Raw genomic sequence first — 23,756 nt, forward strand, 5'->3', positions numbered from 1 at the left:
ATGAGAAAACAATTTAAGTTCCCATGATGTACACAGTCTGGGGTTGTTGTTCCGATAATAAAGTGGCAATACCTCCCAATCGTGACCTCTGGGTATGGTATGAAAGTGGTTGTTAACCTGCAACATTGGATGTATAGCATTGGTTTCTGGTGTCGGAAGACATGGTTCCTGTAGCACAACACAGTATGGGTAGTCAAGCACACATACACCATTGCTGAACACACAGCATCAGTGAAACCCAATGCTCACAAGGACACAGTCCGACAAGCTCTACACTTTACATATGCACAGTGGTGTCCATTGTAGGACCCAAAAATGTGGAAAGAACCAAATTATGTCTTATTTCAATGCTGCACCTGAAATCAGTGTCGCCACAGGTACACATATGCACCGCAAGAGTGTTTAATGTTGCTGATAGCTGTGCATGTAATGCAGCACAGATGCACAGCAATACCCAGGGTACCGGGTCCATAGAACTGCGTCCACATCACAGTCCCGCACATGACGGATGTGTAATGGGTACTGTCAATTGTTGCAGTCAAGGGATTCTGGGTATGTAGACTCTGTGCTCGGTGTTGTTTCACAGGCAATCCTTTCTCCCGCCCCGTGGGAGGATGTGTGCGACACCCGCCTTACTCCGCTAATAATGCAAACCATACTCGGAGAATGCTAAATGTAGGTGTGTAATGTGTACAGCCCTATACTACTGTCCAGTAGGCAATTGTCATGGATGGACACCCGTATGGCCAGAATGGCACCCACAACTGCAAACCCGGTAAATGACATAGCCGGAAGGCATAACACAGGAAATACACATAGGGACTACAGTTGACATTCCACATACAAAGCAGGACCGTCGTGCCAACACCGCGCATACAGCACTCAATCTGCCAGCAACAGACTGAGGAGCACCAGCTACCGTAGCGTAACAGATGTGCGACCTGTGGAACACATACTAATGGCACACACACAACGTCAAGTAGGATATGTAAACTATGGCTTTCCCACCTATGAAGACAACATGGTTAAATGAATGCATAGGTAAGCAACATGTTCTGGTGGTGTTATAGTGGAAATACAGTGACGGATATGTCCCATTGGGACGCCTGCGGTTTAAATGGAGCATTTGCTAACCAGCATCTTTGCATGTATGTAATTTGTCCACAGTAGTAAATCACCTGGTTATGTAGCACCATGTGGAATGGGTAGTCCAACAGACATCCGCCATTTCTGAACACACAGTATCAGTGAAACCCACTGCTCACAAGGACACAGTCCGACAAGCTCTACACTTTACATATGCACAGTGGTGTCCAATGTAGGACCCAAAATTTGTCTAAAGACAGGAATGCGCCTTCTTTCAACACTTAAGTGAACCCATTGTCGTCACAGGTACACATATGCACCGCAAGCGTGTTTAATGTTGCTGATAGCTGTCCATGTAATGCAGCACAGATGCACAGAAATACCCAGGGTACCGGGTCCATAGCACTGCATCCACATCACACTTCGCACACATGACGGATGTGTAATGGGTACTGTCAATTGTTGCGTCAAGGGATTCTGGGTATGTAGACTCTGTGCTCGGTGTTGTTTCGTGGCAATCCTTCCTCCCGCCCTGTGGGAGGGATGTGTATGAGCACCTGCCTTACTCTCCGCTAATAATGCAAACCATACTCCGGAGAATGCTAAATGTAGGTGTGGAATGTGTACAGCCCTATACTAGTGTCCAGTAGGCGAATTGTCATGGATGGACACCCGTATGGCCAGGATGGCACCCACAACTGCAAACCGGGTAAATGACATAGCCGCGGTAAGGCATGACACAGGAAATACACATAGGGACCACAGTTGACATTCCACATACAGAGCCGGACTGTCGTGCCAACACCGGCGTACAGCACTCAGTCTGCCAGCAACAGACTGAGGAGCACCCGCCACCGTACAAGCGGAACAGATGTATGACCTGTGGAACACATACTAATGGCACACACACAACGTCAAGTAGGATATGTAAGCTATGGCATTCCCACCTATGAAGACAACATGGTTAAATGAATGCATAGGTAAGCAACATGTTCGGTGGTGTTATATTGGAAATACAGTGACGGATATGTCCCATTGGGATGTCTGCGGTTTATATGAAGCAGTTGGTAACCAGCATCTTTGGATGTATGTCATTTGTTCACAGTACTAAATCAGCTGGTTATGTAGCACCATGTGGAATGGGTAGTCAAACAGACATCCGCGATTCCTGAACACACAGTATCAGTGAAATCCACTGCCCACAAGGACACAGTCCGACAAGCTCTACACTTTACATATGCACAGTGGTGTCCATTGTAGGACCCAAAAATTTGTCTAAAGACAGCTCTTCCGCCTTATTTAATCACCTAACGGAACTCATTGTAGTCACAGGTACACATATGCACCGCGTGTTTAATGTTGCTGAAAGCTGACCATGTAATGCAGCACAGATGCACAGAAATACCCAGGGTACCGGTCCATAGCACTGCATCCACATCACACTTCCGCACACGACGGATGTGTAATGGAGTACTATCAATTGTTGCGTCAAGGGATTCTGGGTATGTAGACTCTGTGCTCGGTGTTGTTTCAGCAGGCAATCCTTCCTCCCGCCTGTGGGAGGGATGTGTCAAAGCACCTGCCTTACTCTCCGCTAATAATGCAAACCATAATTCGAGAATGCTAAATGTAGGTGTGGAATGTGTACAGCCCTATACTAGTGTCCAGTAGACAATTATCATGGTTGGACACTCGTATGGCCCGGATCGCAGCCACAACTGCAAACCCGGTAAATGACATAGCCGGTAAGGCATGACACAGGAAATACACATAGGGACCACAGTTGACATTCCACATACAAACACAGACAAACCAAAACCGAAATGGGGGAAATCCCCCCCAAAAAAAAACCCAAAAGGGCGAAAAAGGTTTTTTTTTTAAAAAAAAAAAAAAAATTTTTTTTTAAGGGGACCGTTCCAAGGTTTTTTTTAAAAACCAAACCAGAAGCAAAAACCCAAAAAAAAAAATTAAAAGGCCAAAATTCAACCAAAATTTAGTCCTTTTTGGAGCCCGGGCCCCCGGGTCTTTTCCCTTTTCCAATTTTAAGCCAAAAAACCCTTTTAAACTTTGGGTTTTAAAACCCCCAAATCCCCCCCACCCACAGTTTTTAAAAAAAAAGGGGAAAAAAATCGGGGGAAAACATTGGGGCTTTGGAAAAGGTAAAAAAAAAGGGTTTCCTCCATCCCGGGGAAAAAGGGGGGGGGGGGGGGGGGGGGGGGGGGGGGGGGGAAAAAAAAAAAAAAAAAAAAAAAAAAAAAAAAAAAAAAAAAAAAAAAAAAAAAAAAAAAATTTTTTTAAATGTAACAAAAATTTTAATGAAAAAAAAACTTTTAAAAAACCCAACATAAAATGTTTTCCAAATGTCTGACTGTGTAAGCTACATATATATGTCCTGGATTGTGCCAATATATTAACAGAACTGCAGACACCTAGTAATATGAATGAACCATAATATATACACATAAACCGTATGATTATGACTACTGTAAAATAGACCAAAAATGTAAAGATTCACAATGTGCTAATGTAACATTCATTTAGAAGGTTACTTAAATAAATCAATTCAGACATCCATGTGTAAATACTAACAAAGGCCAGCGAGGTGCTTGCCCTCACATGTACTGGGATGTTTCCACAGCATAGTGAGTGTCTGGGTGATGAATCCGTCCCAACAACCGTTGATTAATGACAGTGTAAAGGGTTTCGTCAGCTGCCCTTGTGGTTCTGGGGGATCTACCTTATTTCGTGAAGCATAGTCATCAGATCTGGGTTCGACTTACCCCATGCCAGGCACGGGTCACCCCTGGGCAAGTGGTATGCAACTGTATACAGCTGGAATTCTTTCAGTCGGTCAGTATAACACATATACCTGAGACCCTGCATCCGTTTGTCGAAGAACTGTTGGTGCCTTTCCAGCTGCTGCAGGTGTTGGGTCAGATACATCCTCACGCGGGCATTGTCCCCACTCATAGGTCTATTGCGTGATGAGTAAAAGGGGGACAATGACCTCCCTGATCTAGATGTGAATCCCTTCATGATGATGTGGGCAATGTGGAAGGTCTACCTAACTATGTTAGCAACATGTGTTCCCGGGTTAACCCCCCCCAGATCAAATGGCTCAGTGGATGCCACCTATATGGTAGCTCGGGGTAACCTTGTTCATCCCGGGGTATGCCTATGCATTTCCTGGCATTTAGCTGTAGGACATGTCTCTGGTACCACTTATCCACATCTGTGAGGCACTCCTGAAGGATATCTGTGTCAGATGTGTGTCTGACTTTCCCGGTTTGCAGTCTTGCAAACATTGTCCCCCATAACCCCGGGGCGTGTACATTGGAAACGAGATGCTGGAAATAGTGGACCCAGGACTGAGCCCCATGGGACACCACCTGTGACTGGCTGTGAGTATGACAGGGCCAGCAACTATGGCCATGTGTGTTCTGTGACTTAGCCCGTTTGCAACCCATATGGCGATGTATGGATTTACATTCAAGATGCGGGTTTATCAATATACCCGGGGGGTTTTGTTGAAGGCCTCTGCCGGGTTGAGGTAGGCTGTATGGACTGCTTTACCCTCAGCAATGGCCTTGGTGACTGATTCTACAAAGTGAAACACGTGTAAAGGGCATGATCTGACTCTGACCAAGCTAAACTGGGTTGTATCCAAAGGATCGGGTCCCCTATGTCTTTATCTATGTGTCCCATTATGATCCATCTCCATGGCTTTGCAGATAAGGCTTGTCAAACTAATGGTATGGTAATAACCAGGGTCAGTGGAGGCACCATCTATGTGGAGTGTGACTACAGTCCCCCTGTGCTACTACTCAGGTACCTATCCTGAGGTGAGGCTAGGATTACACAGCTGTCCTAAGTGTGGGTTAAATTCCCCATAGAGTTCCTGGAGTGCACAGCTGGGACACCATGTGGACCCATGGATGCTGTGTTGACTGCCTTGGGGCTGGATGTGGGTAATGCTGGACATACCCACGGCAGACGTCCCGTTCAGTCCGATGCCCAAGGGACCACACATAGCCGGCCTTAGGCATAGGCCAAGTGGGCTGCCGTCTAGGGTGTTGCTCTACTCGGGGCACCTTTCCAGACTCTATTTGGTGTAGGTAGACCAGGAGGGGGGTAGCGGGTGATGTATCGGTGGCAACTTCTGCCTAGGTCACCACCCCTAAGGCCACTTTTCCCCGTGGGTAATACAGCAGTACCCAAAAGGCGGGTCATCGCTAGGGTCATTGCTAGTATGGCACATCATCTGGGGAAGGAAACCATATATCCCCAGACATAATGGCACAGCATAATGCCTGTTCGCCAAAGGCAGACATTCACCCCGCGGTCGGCCGGGATGTCCAACAATGCCGAAAATTGCTTTGTGAAACAAACCCCAAAGAGACATTCAATAATAGACAGACGGACAACCCCATGTCCTCGTGTCTCAGCTGTTCAACCTGTTACGCCATGTTAAATGTGTGTGGCTCAGCTGAACCGGGCCAAACAAAGCACCGGACATGTCTGTGGCTCAGTAAAAGTCCGCAATGTTAAACCCTTGTAATATTGCACACCCATCCCGGAGGGTTAGTAATGGAAAGGTTGTTCGATCCCGGGGCAATTGTAAAACGAGATCTGGATACACCCCCCGGCCCGGTTAAGATTTTGGGGGGCGTGACATGGTACCATGGACACGGAAAAAAGCGTGCCCATGTGACTCATCTAACATTCGCAGGGTCAGGGGGCCCAAAGGGGGCCCAAGACCAAACCCAAAGCACCACAGCAACACCCTGACAATCAAGGCCTGTATGCATATGGGATATAAGCAGCTGTCATCTGAACAGCCCTGTGGTGACGACATATGCATCCTGGGCCATGGCGAGGGGGAATGTTCAACATGCAGTACCGCACCTTGCCCATCAGGAGAATGGAAGCCTGTGGCGTGGGGTTCTGCGGGGGGGGGATATGTAAATGTACATAGGTCCCAAAGGGTATGCATATTAATGCCCGAACAGCAAACGTGCACTGGTCACGGGTAACGTCTGCGCCGGTTGGAATTGACTATAGAACATATAGATGTCCCTTTTGCGTAAAGCGTCCATGCTGCAAAGACTGTTACATATATAAAGCTGTAAGTGCTTTCTGCCCCGTCCGTCAACGGATCAGACATATGTTCCCGAATAGTCACAAGTACAAAAACGCCAAAAGACACTGTAAACATATAAAAACGGCCCGGATATGCATGCGGGCGTCCAAATCCGGACATGCATTCTTTTGGGGTGTCCAGTGGAACCGGGGAAGGTTCGGGTGTCTCCTCCCACGTTTCATTCATTTGTCAAATATATGCTTAAATAGTACTTATTCATTCCATGCTTTGTTATCGTAATGCTACTATTGATATACAATAACCTGATCAACACACTACATTCTAAGGTGCACTCTCAGCAATTATCAACTATGTGTCCGGATACTTTTTATTTACCAATATTGTATATAAAACACATTGTTGCCGTATTATTGTTTCCATGAAGTAAGGCATGTATCACTCATATGTAAATGTCACGTTATAATCAAGATTTGGCGCACTGTCCACCTAACTATGAGCAGGTTTATTGATTTTTTTTTAAACCGACTCTGAAGGAAGTTTTTAGGGCGGCTATGTCATGAAATGCCGCCCCCATGTTAGTAGTTAGGGGCTCAGTATCCTTTCACTGTGGAGTCTATCGTATTTGACAGTGTCTGTTTCCCGATATATGTTCCATAATGTGTTTATGAAGATGGGCAGGGCAAGGTTTGCTGTATTTATACTGGCACGTGGATATAGATAGGCCATGTCATACAAGCGATGGGTAGTCAAGCAGACATCCACTAAGGGGGAACATACAGCGGCAGTCAATACCACTGGCCAGATGGGGACAGTCAAACACTTCTACACTTTACAAATGCACATCGGTGTCCATTGTAGGACTCCAAAATTCGACTGTTTTCCCTTTCCCGATCAGAAAGTACAAACCGTGACTACGGCACAGCTTGACATTTGCACCACCAGCGTGTTTAAGGTTGATCTTTCCTGCCCATGACATGCAGCACTTTTGAACAGAGGTCCCCAGACTCCCGTGTCCATACAGGGCGTCCATATCCCAGTTCCGCAAAATGAAGGATGTGTCATGGGGCCGGGGGGGTTGCAGCCATGGTATCCTGGGTATGCAAAATGGGGCTCGGTGTTGTTTGGAATAATCCGTTGTCCCGCCCGGGGGGGCGGGGGTACAGGGGGGGCCCCAGTAAGGATGCAAAGCATAAGGGTAATGCTAAAGGCATGTGTGAAATGCGTTCAGCCCTACATCAGTGTCCAGTAGGCATTTCCCAAGGATGGAAAAACGTACGGACAAGATGGCACCCATAAAAAACCTGGTGGAATCACACAGCCGTAGTAGGGCATGACACAGGACATAAAGATGGAAACACAGTACATACACCCGTAGACATCCATCCTCCCGGAATCCCAGCGTAAAAGCAGCAAGGTGCTATCAAGTATGTGGGGATCACCCCCCTCCACTCTCGGAACCCTGCGACCTGTGGAACACATATTAATGGCACACCAACAACGTCAACTAGGAAGGTCATACTATCGCTAAAATAGGGGTTCACACACCCGACATACTGTCATGAATAAATAGGTTCTACATGTCCCGGGCTGTGTTATACTGACAATACAGTGGCGGTTAGTTCACAATGGTACCTGTGAGGATTAGTTAAAGCAGTTGCCTACCTGCATGTCTACAGTAACTCCCTTTCGGTAAATTGTGGAAGGACACGGGTTACGTGCACTACATAATATGGGTAGGCAGACACCCGGGGAATGGGGAACATGGGGGCAGTCAAACCCACTGGCCGAATGGACACAGTCCAACATGTCTACACTTTACATATGCACATCGCTGTCCATTGCAGGACCCACAAATTACTCCATAAGTAAGTCTGGGCAACATAGTGTGAACCGGAAGAGGAGACAGCCGTGACTACGGCACAAAATTTTGCACCACAGGTGTCTTCAAGGGTGATGACAGCCGTCCATGAAATGCAGGACATATGAATAGGACTCCCCAGGCTGCTGCATCCATCGTATTTCCCAATCCCATTTCCGAAAATGGGGGGGCAAGGGTACTGGGGGGTTGCAGACATGGGATCGTGGGTATGCAAATATGGGTGTCGGTGTGGATTGGCAGATGATTCATCCCGCCCGTGGGGGCGTGGCCATCATATCGTTACTCCGCAATACTAATACCGATCATCCACGGAAATGGAGAATGCAGCTGTGAAATGTTGACAGCCCGATACTAGTGTCCAGTAGGCAGTGCCCATGCATGGACATACGTACGGCCAAGATGGTTCCCATAGCTGCCAACCTGGGGGAACCCCACAGCTGTTGCAAGGCATAACGCAGGAATACAGAAAGGGTGTAGAGTACACACCCCCATTCAAAAAGACCGCTGGGCAGATGGGGCAAACACTCATGTGCCAGCACATCTATGGGGATCCTCCGCTTCCATACAGTGGAACAGATGGGTCACCTGTGTAAAGATACCAATGGCACAATCTCCACGTCTGCTGGGAATGACATAGGATGGTCAAACTATGGCGTTGACACCAAAGAAAGACATCCTTGTGAATTAATAGGATTGATGTCAATACACCATGGCAAACACCCAATGAACAGGGAAGACTTGCTGGCACCCTATGGCCAAAAACCATGTCACACATAGGTAGATGGAACAGTCAACATAAGCATTTCGTCCCCAGGTCATATGGTATCCAAAGGTACTTCATAGACATGTATGCGCTATCACCCGTTGGCCCGTGAGACTTAAAATAACATGGAAGTATGCAGGCTTTAAGTGTCCACCCTTACAGGTCCAGTTGTCACTGTATGTGCGAGCAATGGAGATGTAGCCACAGGATAGAAAGCAGAGACCTACTGCTAACGGAACACAAACATGTCAACATCACGGAAAGAATACTATGAACACCTTATTACATGATATTGTACTATGAAACACAAACAAACCGGAAACCTGCAGCAAGAATAGTCCCGGGGTTCGACACAACACAAGTTTTTAAATTTGAACAGTTCATTAAAACATGAAACTTTTTCGTTTTTTCCCCGTGTGCAGGAAATATGCTATGTCTAAGAATGTTCAAAAACAACAATGTGAGTCTTAACATGATTTTAAATATCCCCTGTTGATTGTGAACACTTCAATTTGCTTATTCAGTTGTATGGTGGAAGGAAAACACACACACCGGAAGGGCGGAGATGAACCTCGCCTATTTACATGAACTCAGTACAGTATGAATCATTTACACGCTCCGAGTTAACTGGCGTGGCTGTCAGAGGCATACATGTAGGCTGCTCCCACCCAAAGACAATATTTGGAAATAGCCAAGGCATGTTTTGCGGCGTCTAAAAGCATAATCAGTCGCAGAGGCAGCTGGAAACACACACACAAAACACACAGGAAGGGGGGGGGGCGAACCTACTATCTACATGAACACATTTGTATGAAGCATTTACAAAACGCTCCAGTTTGCTAAACAGGCGTCACAGGCATACTTGTAGGCTGCGGGCGTCACCCGACAATAGTTGGCAATAGCCAAGGCATGTGTTGGGGCGTCAAAAAGCATAATCAGTCGCAGAGGCAGCTGGAAACACACACACAAAAACACACACAGGAAAGGGGGGGGCCGAACCTCGACCTACATGAACACACTACTGTATGAAGCATTTACAGAGCGCTGAGTTTGCTAAACAGGCTGTCACAGGCATACTTGTAGGCTGCTGGCGTCCCCCCAAGACAATAGTTGGCAATAGCCAAGGCATGTGTTGGGGCGTCTAAAAGCATAATCACGCAGAGGCAGCTGGAAACACACACACACCCCCGGAAGGGAGGGGGGCGAACCTCGACTATCTACATAAACACACTACTGTATGAAGCATTTACGGGCGCTCCCGAGTTTCTAAACAGACCCTGTCACAGGCATACTTGTAGGCTGCGGGCGCAAAGACAATAGTTGGCAATAGCCAAGGCATGGGGGGGGTCTAAAAGCATAATCAGTCGCAGAGGCAGCTGGAATCAGACACACACACACACACAAAGGGGGGGGGCGAACCTCGACTATCTACATGAACACTATTTATAAAATTTGGGAAAATTTTTAAACAGGCTGTCACAGGCATACTTGTAGGGCGGGCGTCACCAAGACAATAGTTGGCAATAGCCAAGGCATGTGTTGGGGCGTAAAAAGCATAATCAGTCGCAGAGGCAGCTGGAAACACACACACACCCCCGGAAGGGACGGGGGAACCTCGACTATCTACATAAACCCCTACTGTATGAAGCATTTACAGCGCTGAGTTTCTAAACAAGCTGTCACAGGCATACTTGTAGGCTGCGGGCCCAAAAAGACAATAGTTGGCAATAGCCAAGGCATGTGTTGGGCGTCTAAAAGCATAATCAGTCGCAGAAACGGCACACACACACACGGAAGGGGGGGGGATGGACTATCTACATGAACACACTACATGAAGCATTTACAAAACCTACGAGTTTGCTAAACAGAGCTGTCACAGGCATACTTGTGGCGCCGTCAGCCAAGACAATAGTTGGCAATAGCCAAGGCATGTGTTGGGCGTCTAAAAGCATAATCAGTCGCAGAGGCAGCGGGAAAACACACACACACACACAGGAAGGGAGGGGGCGAACCTACTATCTACATGAACACACACTGTATGAAGCATTTACAGACCCCCGAGTTTGCTAAACAGGCTGTCACAGGCTTTTGTAGGCTGCGGGCGCCAAGACAATAGTTGGCAATAGCCAAGGCTGTGTTGGGGGGTCAAAAAGCATAAAGCGCGGGGCAGCTGGAAACACACACACACCACACACCCCGGAAAGGGGGCGGGGAACCTCACTATCTACATGAACACACTATTTATGAAGCATTTACAGACCCCGTTTTGCTAACAGGCTGTCACAGGCATATTTTAGGCTGCTGGCGTCACCAAAGACAATAGTTGGCAATAGCCAAGGCAGGGCGGGCGTCAAAAAATTCGGGGGCCCGCTGAAACACACACACACACAGACACACACACACACACACCCCCCGGAAGGGGGGGGGGCAACCTCCCTATCTACATGAACACACTACAGTATGAAGAACAGAGCGCCTACAGTTTCGGCAGCTGTCAGACCCCCCGTGGTGGAAAACAAATCCCCCCGGGTGTTGGCGGGCCCGCATCTGCCACCACCCGTGCACAACCAGTGCTGCAGTCGAAAACAAGAACTACATCAGTACATCACTGCCTGGGCATGCTCAACCCTTTCGGCCAGCATGCATACACATGTTCCGGCATGGGTGGCGTTGTGGACCGTGGTGTGTCCAGCCAAAAAGGGCCATGCCACAGGCCCTTTTGGGGGGGATACAGGCATGCCCCCTTAACTGCAGGCGCGGTGTGCCTTGTTGTCTATCTAAAACCTGCCCTGGGCCTCAAAAATGGGTGCAGAAAATTGGTGCGGCCGGGGGGGGAATGGACCATCCTGTTTTCCCCACAACATTTCCCTGCCACAGGCGTTGGGCTGCAATATGTAGGTGCAATTAACCATGTAGGACTGGCCTACAGTTTGTTGCATGCTAAACAACCCCCCCAAAACAGGATACCTTCACAGATTTTAGGACACTGGTGAGTGGGCATGTGCACCGGGGGGGACATGAACCCCCCAAACATACCAACATTACCCAGGGCCCAAACACTGCCAGCAGTCCCAGGTGTTCACACCCTGGCCACTGTTAAAAACCCATCCCCCCGGGGATGTCTGACAGTTCTGCCCACCCGCGGTGAGGATATGCCCCACAGGATGTACAGCCCTCAATGGTGATGCAAGACCGTATAGTGGATCCACTGGTCATCCACTCCTTAACCAACACCAGCATGGGGACCTCAGTGATGACCTCTCCACAGAAAACCACACATAAAACGGTGTGGTCCCCAAAATCCTCCATGCCAATGTTGAACAGAGGCCAGACCGCCCCAAAAATGCCTTGACCACCCACATGCATGTCTGCAACAGGCAAACATGATGACATCAGGACCTTGTCCACCACAGGTAGGCACATGGTGTGGTGGCCCGCAGCCACTGACTACCTGTACATCAACAGTTGGAGCTACTACATGGCAGGGCAATGACAGTACCAGGGAAAACATCACCCATTCATCCCGGCATCACCATCCATACCAACATCCAGGTCCCTGGGGGTGGTACTGCAGAGGGCACATGTGACAACCACAGCGCCTTCCCTAACTCTGGTTAGGACATGGTTTGGGGGCACCCCTTGCCTGGAAATGGTCCAGAATGGTACAACAGTCACTGCCCCCACAGACATTGTCTGCATACCACAGGACATGTTCCATGCATCCCCCCCCCAACAGGGAGCATATCCACCCAAGAGTGTATCCTCCCAAACATGTCATATGGCCTGGGTGATCCCATATCTCTATGGCATTTGACACGTCAGCAATGGGCACCGATGGTTTCCCTGGGGGCCCCATCCTCTTTGAGGCCCTGGGCCCCACACATCGCCACTGTGTCATGTTAGCCTTACTATGGGCTATGTCCCCAATGGATGCCATATGGCATCTGTGGTCCCACTATGCCAGGGTAGTGCTCCTATGGACTGTCAACAGCCACACCCTATGCTTGACAAGTGTTGTCTGCAAAGCTGTGTGGAGGTCCATACAGGTGGTCATGGTTACAGATGGTGGTGTACAGCCAATATCGGAACATACCCACAACTACATAGTCAAGGGGGGATCCTGCGTCCCGAACCTCCTCATCCAGTCTGGAGTGTTCACCAAGCCCATTGATGGGGATTGGGTTTGCACACAGTACCATGACCTGGTGGGGCGTTCAGAGCACACACATGGGACCCATGAAAAGGCTCGAGCCATGTGGGGACATATGTCACCCGATGCTTCTCACACAGGTTGGAGGTCACACCACACAGGGTTGGTGCTCAAGGTGCCTCGTCACACTCATATCTGGACCCAGTGGAGGCCCACAGGGCTCACTCCTGTGCCCCTGCCATATGGCATCCGACCTTCCAATGTGCATGCAATCATAGGGGATTGTAGCAGACAAGGTATGCAGATGACTACCCCAAAACCCAACCCCCATGTTCCCAACATCCACCTGGGGCGTCGACATGGATGACTGGTGCCAGAGCCATGGCCTGCTCCCAAATGCCAGAAAGGTGCAGCCCTACCCAGTGTGAAGAACATGTTGTCCCAATGTCACATGTGGGGACCCCATTAAAGATGGTGGACATGTTCGGGGAAATGGCTACCACACCTGTCGGTCTGTCACACACACAAGGGTGGGGTGTGAAGACTTTCCTATGTGGCCTCCTGGTCTGGGTGGAATTGCAACCACATCAGGGTGTTCATTGTACCCCTGTACACATCACACACCAGTGCAATGACTGCGTTCAATGGCACATGTGGCCTGTAGCTAACCGGTCGCCTTCAGCACTCGGAAGGCCCGCAAAGCGTTCCACAAGGGGGGGAAGGCGGTGCTAGGACATGTGTCACTGCGGCCAAGGGACACGGCTGGGGATCTTCACAGCACAGCTGTCCGTGGTGATCTGTGCCTGACATACGGCCATGTCTGACCTGGGTGACATGGGCACTTTCCCACCCCCCGGGCCCCCATGCAAACCCGGGCACAGAAGCGACTGTCAGACACCTCAACCAAAGATGAGTGGGGCGTGCTGGGGAACAGGGTACGGCCAGACCCCCCCTACAAGAGGGGGAGGAGTGCCAGGCGAAGTGAAGGAAAGGCGCTGACTGGCATTGTCCAGGAGTGCTAATGCGTGTGGATGTGTGACTATAGTTATGCCAGTCAACCTCTGTGTGTCACTGCTAGGGGACTGGGGACTGATGGATATGGCATCCCCATCCTGAGGGTGTTAGATGCCACACACAGTCATGCTAGGTCCAAAATGTCGTGGGGCACATATCCTGTCACGTTCATGGGGCCTATGTACCTATGTGGGGTCCATGCGGATGTGGGTAACTGTGCTATGCTGATTTTGCCAGACATGCCTGTGGGTACCCCATGACTCGGGGGGAACTAATTACAGTGCTCCCAGTAGGCGTGCAAGTACACCATCAGTATCATCGGGTTAACTGAACCAACATCGTGCTACACATGTAACCCCCACACATACTGTGTACACACATCTATGTATGCTGCACCTCTCCTGCATGCTATGTCTGCTCGATGATGTCCGTGCAAAACACATCACATACACACCTGTCACCAGCCATACACACCCCCACAACAACACCTCTATGGGGGTATCACATACACCTCTCACTATTGTCCACCCTGTGCATCATAATATGTTAGCTTAACCGTGCATTGAGGGGGGCTCACAGTTATGGGCAAGACTTAATCATATGCACAGGGTGATATGTGTCCCAAAGGCATGGGCTGTACCAATGGATGACATCATGTGTGTGTGGGGCCAGTGCAATGAGTGGGCATGACTATGTAGATTGCATCTGGGAGTGGTGGATCCCTACAGATGTGTCAGCTGTGTGTGGGGTGTGTGTACACAGTTCAGTCATCTGTGATGCCTCCCGGGTATGCGGCAGCCCCTGACTGTACAGTGCAGGTGTTACGGCTCACTGTGTCTGGGGGGGTGAATGCCGGGGGTCCCCCGGGGGCGACGGGTGGAGGTACAGACTGTCCACTCTCCGATGTCACATGTCCGCTGGAACGTGCCCGGGGCGCCCGGGGCCCCGTCCGCGTGGCCTGCTCTGGGGTGGATGGTGTAGTAGCAGCTGCAGTGTTTGCTACCATCACTGTCTGTGGGCATGGGAGGTGCACCGCTGACCTGCAGCAGGTGGTGTTGCTGGCCCCCGCCCGTCCCCTATGCCTCCCCCTACCTGGTGTTCCTGCAGGACTGCCCGCGCTCAAGGATGGCCAAGCCTCGTCGATGAGACCAGCCTTTGAATCTCCTATCCAGAACATCGGCAAGATGCTGTTGTGCATTCCCAATGCCTGGATGCTGTCTTTTAGGCGGATTGCGGACCTCTGCAGCCTCTCCCCTTTCCTGGTTCTGCCGTTGGGCCGGTGCCTGCCCGCCATTACAGTCTGGAACATGCGTCTGGTTATACCAGCTGCTGCCCCCTGGGCGGCAGGTGTATGTCTAGCGGTGCTCCCCTAGGGGCAGCACCTGCCACGTGCCTGCGTGGCACTGCACCAGTCCTTACACTGGCAACTTTGTGTCCCCACTCCTTCTGCACCCACCACACATTCCTGCTGGGGGACAACAGGCTGACTGACCGTCATCTAGGGGCCCGGTTTTGGGGGTTTGTGTGGCATCTGAACCGTGTGCAGGGATGAAAGGGCGTATGGGGATGTTCTCCAGTGGCACAGACTCTGCCTGTGCGACCCTGCCTGTGCCTCATGCACATCCACCCACTAGTATCTGTGGGGACAGTAGCATCAGATTGACCGGGAGGGGCCCTACAGCACCTGTCAATACAAAGACATACCATCGGTTACAATAAAACACACAGACACACACACACACACACACACACACACACACAAAACACACACACACACACACACACACACACACACACACACACACACAGCATGCATGTGATAATGCAGGTGGCATGCAGCATTCACAAACACAGACCAGTGAATGCAGACCAGACATTCATAGTGGCAGTATGTACACTGCCCTGGTGGGGAAAGTACAACAGGCAGGTGTCATTTAGTAGGCATGCAGTACAAAATTCATGGTAGTTTGCATCACGTGATACACCGTGTGGCGCGGGCAAGTTGAGTACACAGGGCCCCAACACTTTTTGTCCCCGCAAACAGGGCGGTATCATGTGGACATGTGAAGATGGTGTCCCCATGCACCACATAAATGGCTGTCATGGTGCAGTGTTATGTGTACATTTCAGATACAATGTATGTGTAACAGTGATGTCTGTGCGGGGCTTGCTGTGAGCTGTGTGCTATGGGTGTGGTGGGCTCTGTGCCACTGCACAGTAGCAGGACACAGCTATGTGTCTGTGCGAGGGTGACCTGGCGCCATTGCCATGTCTGTAAGTCAGTTCAGCTGCTCAGCACCACATATCCGGTGGACATTGTAGGCACCTGTAGTAGCTGTGGAGGGAATTTCATGTCACTGGTGTACTACATCGCATGTCCAGGGGGCCCACTACATTGATGAACCCACTAGGTGTGTACAGGGGGCAATGGTGAGTACCCACTGTGGATGTGCTGTGGGGCAACATGCCTGTAGGTACCAACCATGGCCTTGTCTGTCTGACTCATTGACAATTGGGGTTGGTAGACATTTGCACACGGCCCTGTGGTGGCCCATGTGACATACACCCATACTAGTGTGGTGTCACATTTTTTGGATATGCTGACAGGGGTATGTCTGCTATGTTTGCATAGGTCATATCATGGTGTGACAATGCTGCAGCCAGACATCCCCCTGCATGGGACATGGCATGCGCCATGTCCCTTTCACCGATGCAGGGGCATGGGTCACATTGGTAACACCTGTGCTCTGGCCAGATCACAGCTCACTCTGTGGTACTGTGTCCCTACTGCACTGGCATACCAATGCATACTACACATGCAGCCATTGTGTAACACCTACACCATTGTATGCATAGCTGAATGCCCTAAACACCAATTGGTTGTGTGGTGTCATACCACTCTGTGGTGTATCTACTGTACATGGGTGGTGTGTATGTGGTGGTGCGAGCTGTATACCGTGGGGGCCCCACAGGTGAGCATGTCATGCCTAGACACATGGGGAATATCAATACAGCAGAACATGCTTTTACTGGCAACAGACTTACCTGCAACAGACCCCCCGACCGCCGGGCCTGTAAAGGCATTACACAAAGGTATACACATTAGCCATTACTATCTCCACGGTCAGCACTGTGCAGGACATCATGCATGTGTGTGGTTTCTTGCTATGCCCTGTCTGCTAACACAACATAGCATACAATGGTTTGCATCTTGTGTGGCCATATACCTGGCATGTATTGCTATATCATGTGTTGTACTATGACACCCACACCCTCGCCTATCAAAAAACATGCAACACTGACTTACCATGCGCTCCAGGCTCATAGCTGGGGGACACCCACCTCCCGATGGGCGTGGTTCTGCGTGTTGTTCCGTGGGTGTCCCCAGACTGGCCAGGAGCTCCTCCGTGCTGTGAGTGGGGGCTGTGTTGGTGGCCCACCACCTGTCCCCGTTGTTGCCTGGCGATTGCAGCGGCAGCTGTCTTGCATGCCCGGGTCAGGTCTGTGCAGTGCCTGCGGATTTGGTAGCTGCGGTTGGTTCCCGCGCTGTTCACCCTCCTGCAACTCCTCCCACATTCCCGCCGTTCTTGTGCCTGCTGTGGCACATGGCTAAACCGGGGAGTTACTCTGGAGGTATGGTATGATGACCTCCTCCTCCTGTCGGCTAAATGGTGGAAGGGGGGTGGCATTATCTGGAAGACATAATGATGGTGGCAGGTCACATTCACACTGCTGTGCTGGCATACTGTTGGAAATACATTGCTTAATGACATCTGCACAGTGATCTGTGAAGGGCATCGTGGGGGGACACAGCCGATGTTGTGGCTTCACACCATTGAGCACTGGGTGTCACATCAATTTTTGCCACCCCCTCACACTTCCACCATGTAGATGTTAGCCTGCCATGGACTTGTGTACCTAGCTCCACCTATGTCCTATTCAGTTGGCATATGTCCCCATGTGGCGTCTGTGCTACTGTTCACCTTGCTGTGTATATGTCAGTAAAATCACGCTGTGTCCATTGTGAACGCAGCAGCGGCACTGTACACATAAAATGGTGACATGCATGTGTTGTGCCATGTACTTCCACACAGCACTGTGGGGCTGGACAACTTTCCCAGCTCACCTGTGCTATGTGATAGACATGGAGCAATGTGTAACCATGACACATTAGCAGGAAAGGCCATGCATAGCATGTACACACACACATTGTGCAGAGCATCACACAGAACCTGTAACATGACAGGGTGCATCGCCACCACATTACTACTGTGGTTGATAGTGAGAGTGCCTTTTGTCCATTGCACCATGTGGGACTGTGATAGCTCATGCAGCCTTGCTGGTCATCTCTGCATGATATGGCAGGGTATGCCACATACATGGCAATGGGTGTGACCCCCAAAGGGGGTGCGGGATTGGCAGGGGGGCTGTCCATTGCTTTTTTCATAGCTGTGTGTATAAGGGCATTCAAAATGTTTTTCACCATGGTGTGGACACCCCCCAGCGAGGTATGCTGCGCTGCTTGTTGAGGGGGGTGTGGTGCATGCAGGTATCACACATCCATGCATACACTGTAGCCCTGGCAGGTGCTATGTGCTGGGATGTTGATCGACACAGTGCTGTATTTTACACACACGCTATCCCATGCACATGGATATCTGCCTGAACTGATGTGGGTAACACATATGTGTACATCATTTCCCTGCCACCCCCATGTCTGCTGCTGCACTAACGCCATCCCTCCCCTGTGAATGTGGTGTTGGCCTCAGCAGAGGTATCCCAGTATGTGGACATGGATGTTCACATAGCAGGCCGACTCATGGTATCGTCGATCTGCCCATACACATATGATGCACCCTCCCCATACAACCCCTTCATATTGTTGTTCACAATGGTGAAAAGCTTTTTGCTATGCGGAGCCATTCACAGACATACATACACAGAGGCATACACGCCGCTATGTGTGATTGGCCGGACTATTGGTGTGGTTTGGCACCTAACGTGTTTGACTGCAGGTGGGGCAGACCTACTGTGCACATGTCTACATGGTAGGCCTGTTCTGGTAGGCATCTGTGATGTGCTGTGCCCTCTCATACCCGCACATTTGGTTGTTGTCCATCGGTCCCAGGCCAGTGGTGGGACATACAGGGGTGTTGCTGAACATATGCATGCACCCTGTACACTGTGGCTAGCCTCTCAGATGCTCATTTTGTGGGCGTGAACACCCACACACACATGTGGTTGTGGGCCCGTCCATACCCATCTCCACCTGTGGGTTGCTATCATCCACACACTCCTTGTACTGTATGTTCAGGCTATGCAGCTATGTGGGGGGGTTTTTCCAAAATACTATGTGCCTTTGCACCCATCACAACATTGTCACACAGGTACACGGCAGCCATACACATCGCAGATTGTTGTCAGCATGTCACATGTGGTAAAACCTAACACATCTCCTGGGGACATGGTAAGTATGGGCATGTCCAGTAGTGACATACCACAGCTACCCCTACATGGCGGCTATGCAGGACATGTCTGTGTACATCTACTGTGACATCCCAAACAATGCCCCCCCTACATCACATGGTACTACCTGGGAGTATGTGTGTCTGCATCCATGCTATGGCCATAGATGACAATTGTACATCTATATTTTACCTCAGTGGGGGGTTTTCATGAGCACATGTTCCATGTGTCAATGCATTGTTTGTGTCTGTTGGGCAGTCATTGTTGTGCATGGTTTACATGGCTGACATAGTGTACTGTGTCTGATTCCAGGTACTTCATTGGGCTACCAGCATTGTACATTTCTACAGCACATTCCAGCCATCATGTAGCCAGCTTAGATGACAGTGGGAGGTGTTCCCCCATGTGCACATATGCCCGGGACAAGGGTGACTGACACATTGTCGGGACTGGGTTCTGACTGCTGTGGATGTGTGTGGTGTTGACAACCATGACTGCACCAGATGGTGTCTTCTGGATGTGTGACATTCCCCAAAAACCCCCATTCACATAGCAGCACATCGTCCCGACAATTGACATTCCTGCCCGAACACTGTTGCGGTATGTTTGTATGACCACTGCATATATCACTGGTGGCCACCAGCATGGCTGCCTACGACAGCAGTGTGTATCCTGTGCAAACATGGGTTAAACCCGTCACACCCCACCTGTGCCAGCTGGCCCTGTAGTGGGTGACAGTGCAGTTCCATTCATCATGTAACAGTATACATGCACCAGTATGTTGCAGACATGTGAACGGCTGTGCTACTCAACATATGCCCCATGACACATCACCTGGTACAGGTCTGCCCCCCTGCTATTGTGACCACCCTGTGATGACATTTGGGGCCCCCATGGACTGGACATGTGATGGCTCAATGGTGAATTAACCCTCCAGGTGTGTGTCTAGCCAGGTGTCCAGTAGATGGTCTGCATGCAGGGATAGTCTACATTGGCCTACTCTGTCACTGGGACTGTTGACTATGGTCATACTGTTGTTATGCAGGCATGTGCTGTTTGTCCAGTCTGATAGTCGTGTTGAACCACACTACCGTGGCCCCATGCGTGTGGACATCTGGCTAAGGTGTGCAGCCCACATGTACATCTTCCATGCTATGCTGCCTGTGCAGCGGTGTCACATGTCTGTCTCTGGCAGGGCTGTCACAGGTAGGGCATGCAGTGATGTGTGACAATGCTTACACCCTCCACTTTCTGTACACTGCACTGCACACACAAAAGCACACATGTCATTTATCTGCAGTGCCTGGGACCTGCCTCCATGCCCTACGGGACACCTGCCAGTCCAGATTGTACACAGATCATACCTCCCAGCACATACCTGGACTGCAACACACACAGGTGGGTGGTTCCCCACCACACCGTGATTTACACATACTGTATTTTCCCATGACACATTGCATCATAGGTAGTCCATGTTCAGATACCCATGTTTGTGGCCACCCACATTGTGACCGGACAGTGAACACTGTACACCACAGGTTACATGCCAGTCGGGTTGGCATGCTGTACATTGCACCTGGGACAGTTGCTACTGCTATGTATTGCCAGCAAACGACCTTCCCTAGTATGGACTCCCGTACCCACATGCTTGGCCATGCAGTACACATAGCTGGGTGACACATTACCACACAACCCTACCTACACTACCCTCAGCATGCACCAAACCTCCATGTGTCTGTTTCTAGGCCCCCCCTCCCCTCTGTTTGCTGAACATCCATGCTTACCATCCCTGCTAGCCACACCCTAAACCCCAACCATAGCAGCATGCATGGTACATAAAACTACAGCCGGTATTTCTGACATCCACTGACAGAGGTAGTTGAGGGGATGGCACCCGTCCGATGGACAGTCTTGCCTATGCCAACAGTGATCACAGTGCACTTCTGCTACATTTACACACTGGTAGGGACCATGCTATTCCACACTGAGACATGGTGGTGCTGGCATTTTCACAAAGCCCAGTGGTATTCCTGTTCCATGCCCACGTGCTGTATGGACACATGTGCAGGCTGTTGCAGGGTAGTTTGTTCACCTGTGTGTTGTGTGCCACTTGACAGTCATGGTGTGTCCTGCTGGTGCACGACATACTCCACAGCTAGCTACCTACACGACTGCCAGACATTGCAGTGTGGGCCCTCACGCAGTGTGGTGGTATGTCTCTGCTGTTTGACTACATCCACATTCAATGCAGCATACCACGGTCATGCAGGCATTGGCCCCAGATGTTGCTGGCATCGTGCCTCCCAATCCGGTACCTACCAACAATACACCCTCTCACTCACTACAGGGTTCCAATCCTTGGCTGGACATTGTATTAACCCTGTGGACACATACATAGTACTGGCATGCACATGTTATGTCTGGGAACACAGTCCCAATGTCACCTCCCAACCCCCTGGTTGTTGTATCCGCCAACCTGGCTGTTACATGTCACTGCAGCACACCCTCAGTGACTGCTAGCCCATTCATGTCGTTGTGCACCCTGACCACCACTACCACATCTATCACACTACACATGGATGGTACTGCATTGCGTATGGGGCTGCATCTCTACACCCATGACTGGGCCATTCAGTATGGCACTGGGCCACATCTTGACATACATGCTTCACACACTCATTGACTACCTGCATGCCTTTCCTGGCACCCTTGTTGGGCTTCTGTGCCCCACACCACATCCCATGCTGGCCACCTGTCATATTATTGCATGGGTGGTTGGGGTGGTACAGGGTATCACATCAGACATGATCCCTCTTTGCCCTTCAGCACCATTCCACTTTATGCTATTGACAGTGTAAAATCCAGCATCACATGCCCCATGTTTGGCATGTTCGCCATGTGCCTTCTGTACAGTTCACACAGTGGTGCAGGCATATCATGCTACTACAACATTTCAGGGGGGTGTGGGATTTTCCTCAGACATGTGGCCCCTCATGCTCAGTATTTGCATCTACACCTGCTGTCACACAGTACTGTACATGCCTACATATACCACTTCTACATACCTGGCAGCATTCTAGCTCATCCTACTCATGTTGCTGACACCCATACAGGTGTCAGTGTGGCAGATATATCATGTAGATATCATTGCATCAGTTACAACAAACATAGTACATAAACATCACCTTTGCATACTGAAAGTCATGCGATGTGTGTCACATAGATACTGTCCCTATACAGGCATATCCGTTGTACATGGTTGATGTACACACACATGCCCACATGGTGCTGTGGTTGCCATATTACACCATGGTGGGGACACATGTGCAGGACACATTTCTGGACCGTATGTCTAGCTGATACCTTGGGTGCCCTTGTACCTGTGCCATACACACATGTACCGCGGCCCTGTTACAATAACACATGTGTGGTGTACCTTACACAATGGATACAACGTTACATGTCTCAGTATAGTCATGCTGTGCTCTCTACCCAGCTCAGACAGTTTACATATGCAAATGACAGTCATGTAACACATCTGTGCTCACCTGCATGCCACTAACACAGGGGTAATGTACTCTGCCATGGGCCATGTTCTCCCGTACTGATGCATGTAGTACTCCTACATGGCGTTTGCGTGGGCAGGGGAGCAGCCCATGTGTGCACAAGCCCCTTGCCAGCCCCGTGGGGGAACCCCAGACTGGACACACACCATGTGTGGGACATAGGTCCTGTGACATCCCCCGGGGCAACTGTGTCATGCATGTGAACGCCTTTCTGGTAGGGGGACACAGACCCATGGACCACCCCCGGACTGTTAAAATCATTGAACCATTCTGCTTCATGGCCAATGGGGGTTCATACTGTGTAATTACATTGTTTCACACGGGTGCTGGACTCATTTGGAAAATTCCCTCATGGAAGCTTTGGCATTCACTTGCTGTTCCCCATTTGGGTACCTTTTTGCCACATTTCCCTATGGCAGGCCATACATACTTTTGTTGTAATAACATTAAAAGTCCTATCCTTTCCCGTGAAATTCATGTTTTTGGAAAAATCCATCAGCCGCTTTGCATTCCTTTGCAACCCCCTTGCGTGGGTAGGTCCCCTGCCACTTTTGCAAGGAATCCCTGCAATGTGCTTTACATATACATAAATGTCCTATTGTGGGCACTTCATTTTGGATTCCCCTCCCCATTGGGTGGGGGCATTTTCTTGTTTCAACCCCATGGGAACCCGGGGTAGGGTTTCCCCCTTCCCTTTGCAAGGGAAGTCCCCCCTTGGGCAGTTGTGTCCT

Source organism: Protopterus annectens, chromosome 3.part0, assembly GCF_019279795.1.
Source record: "Protopterus annectens isolate FY-2018-M chromosome 3.part0, PAN1.0, whole genome shotgun sequence".
NCBI lineage: Eukaryota > Metazoa > Chordata > Ceratodontiformes > Protopteridae > Protopterus > Protopterus annectens.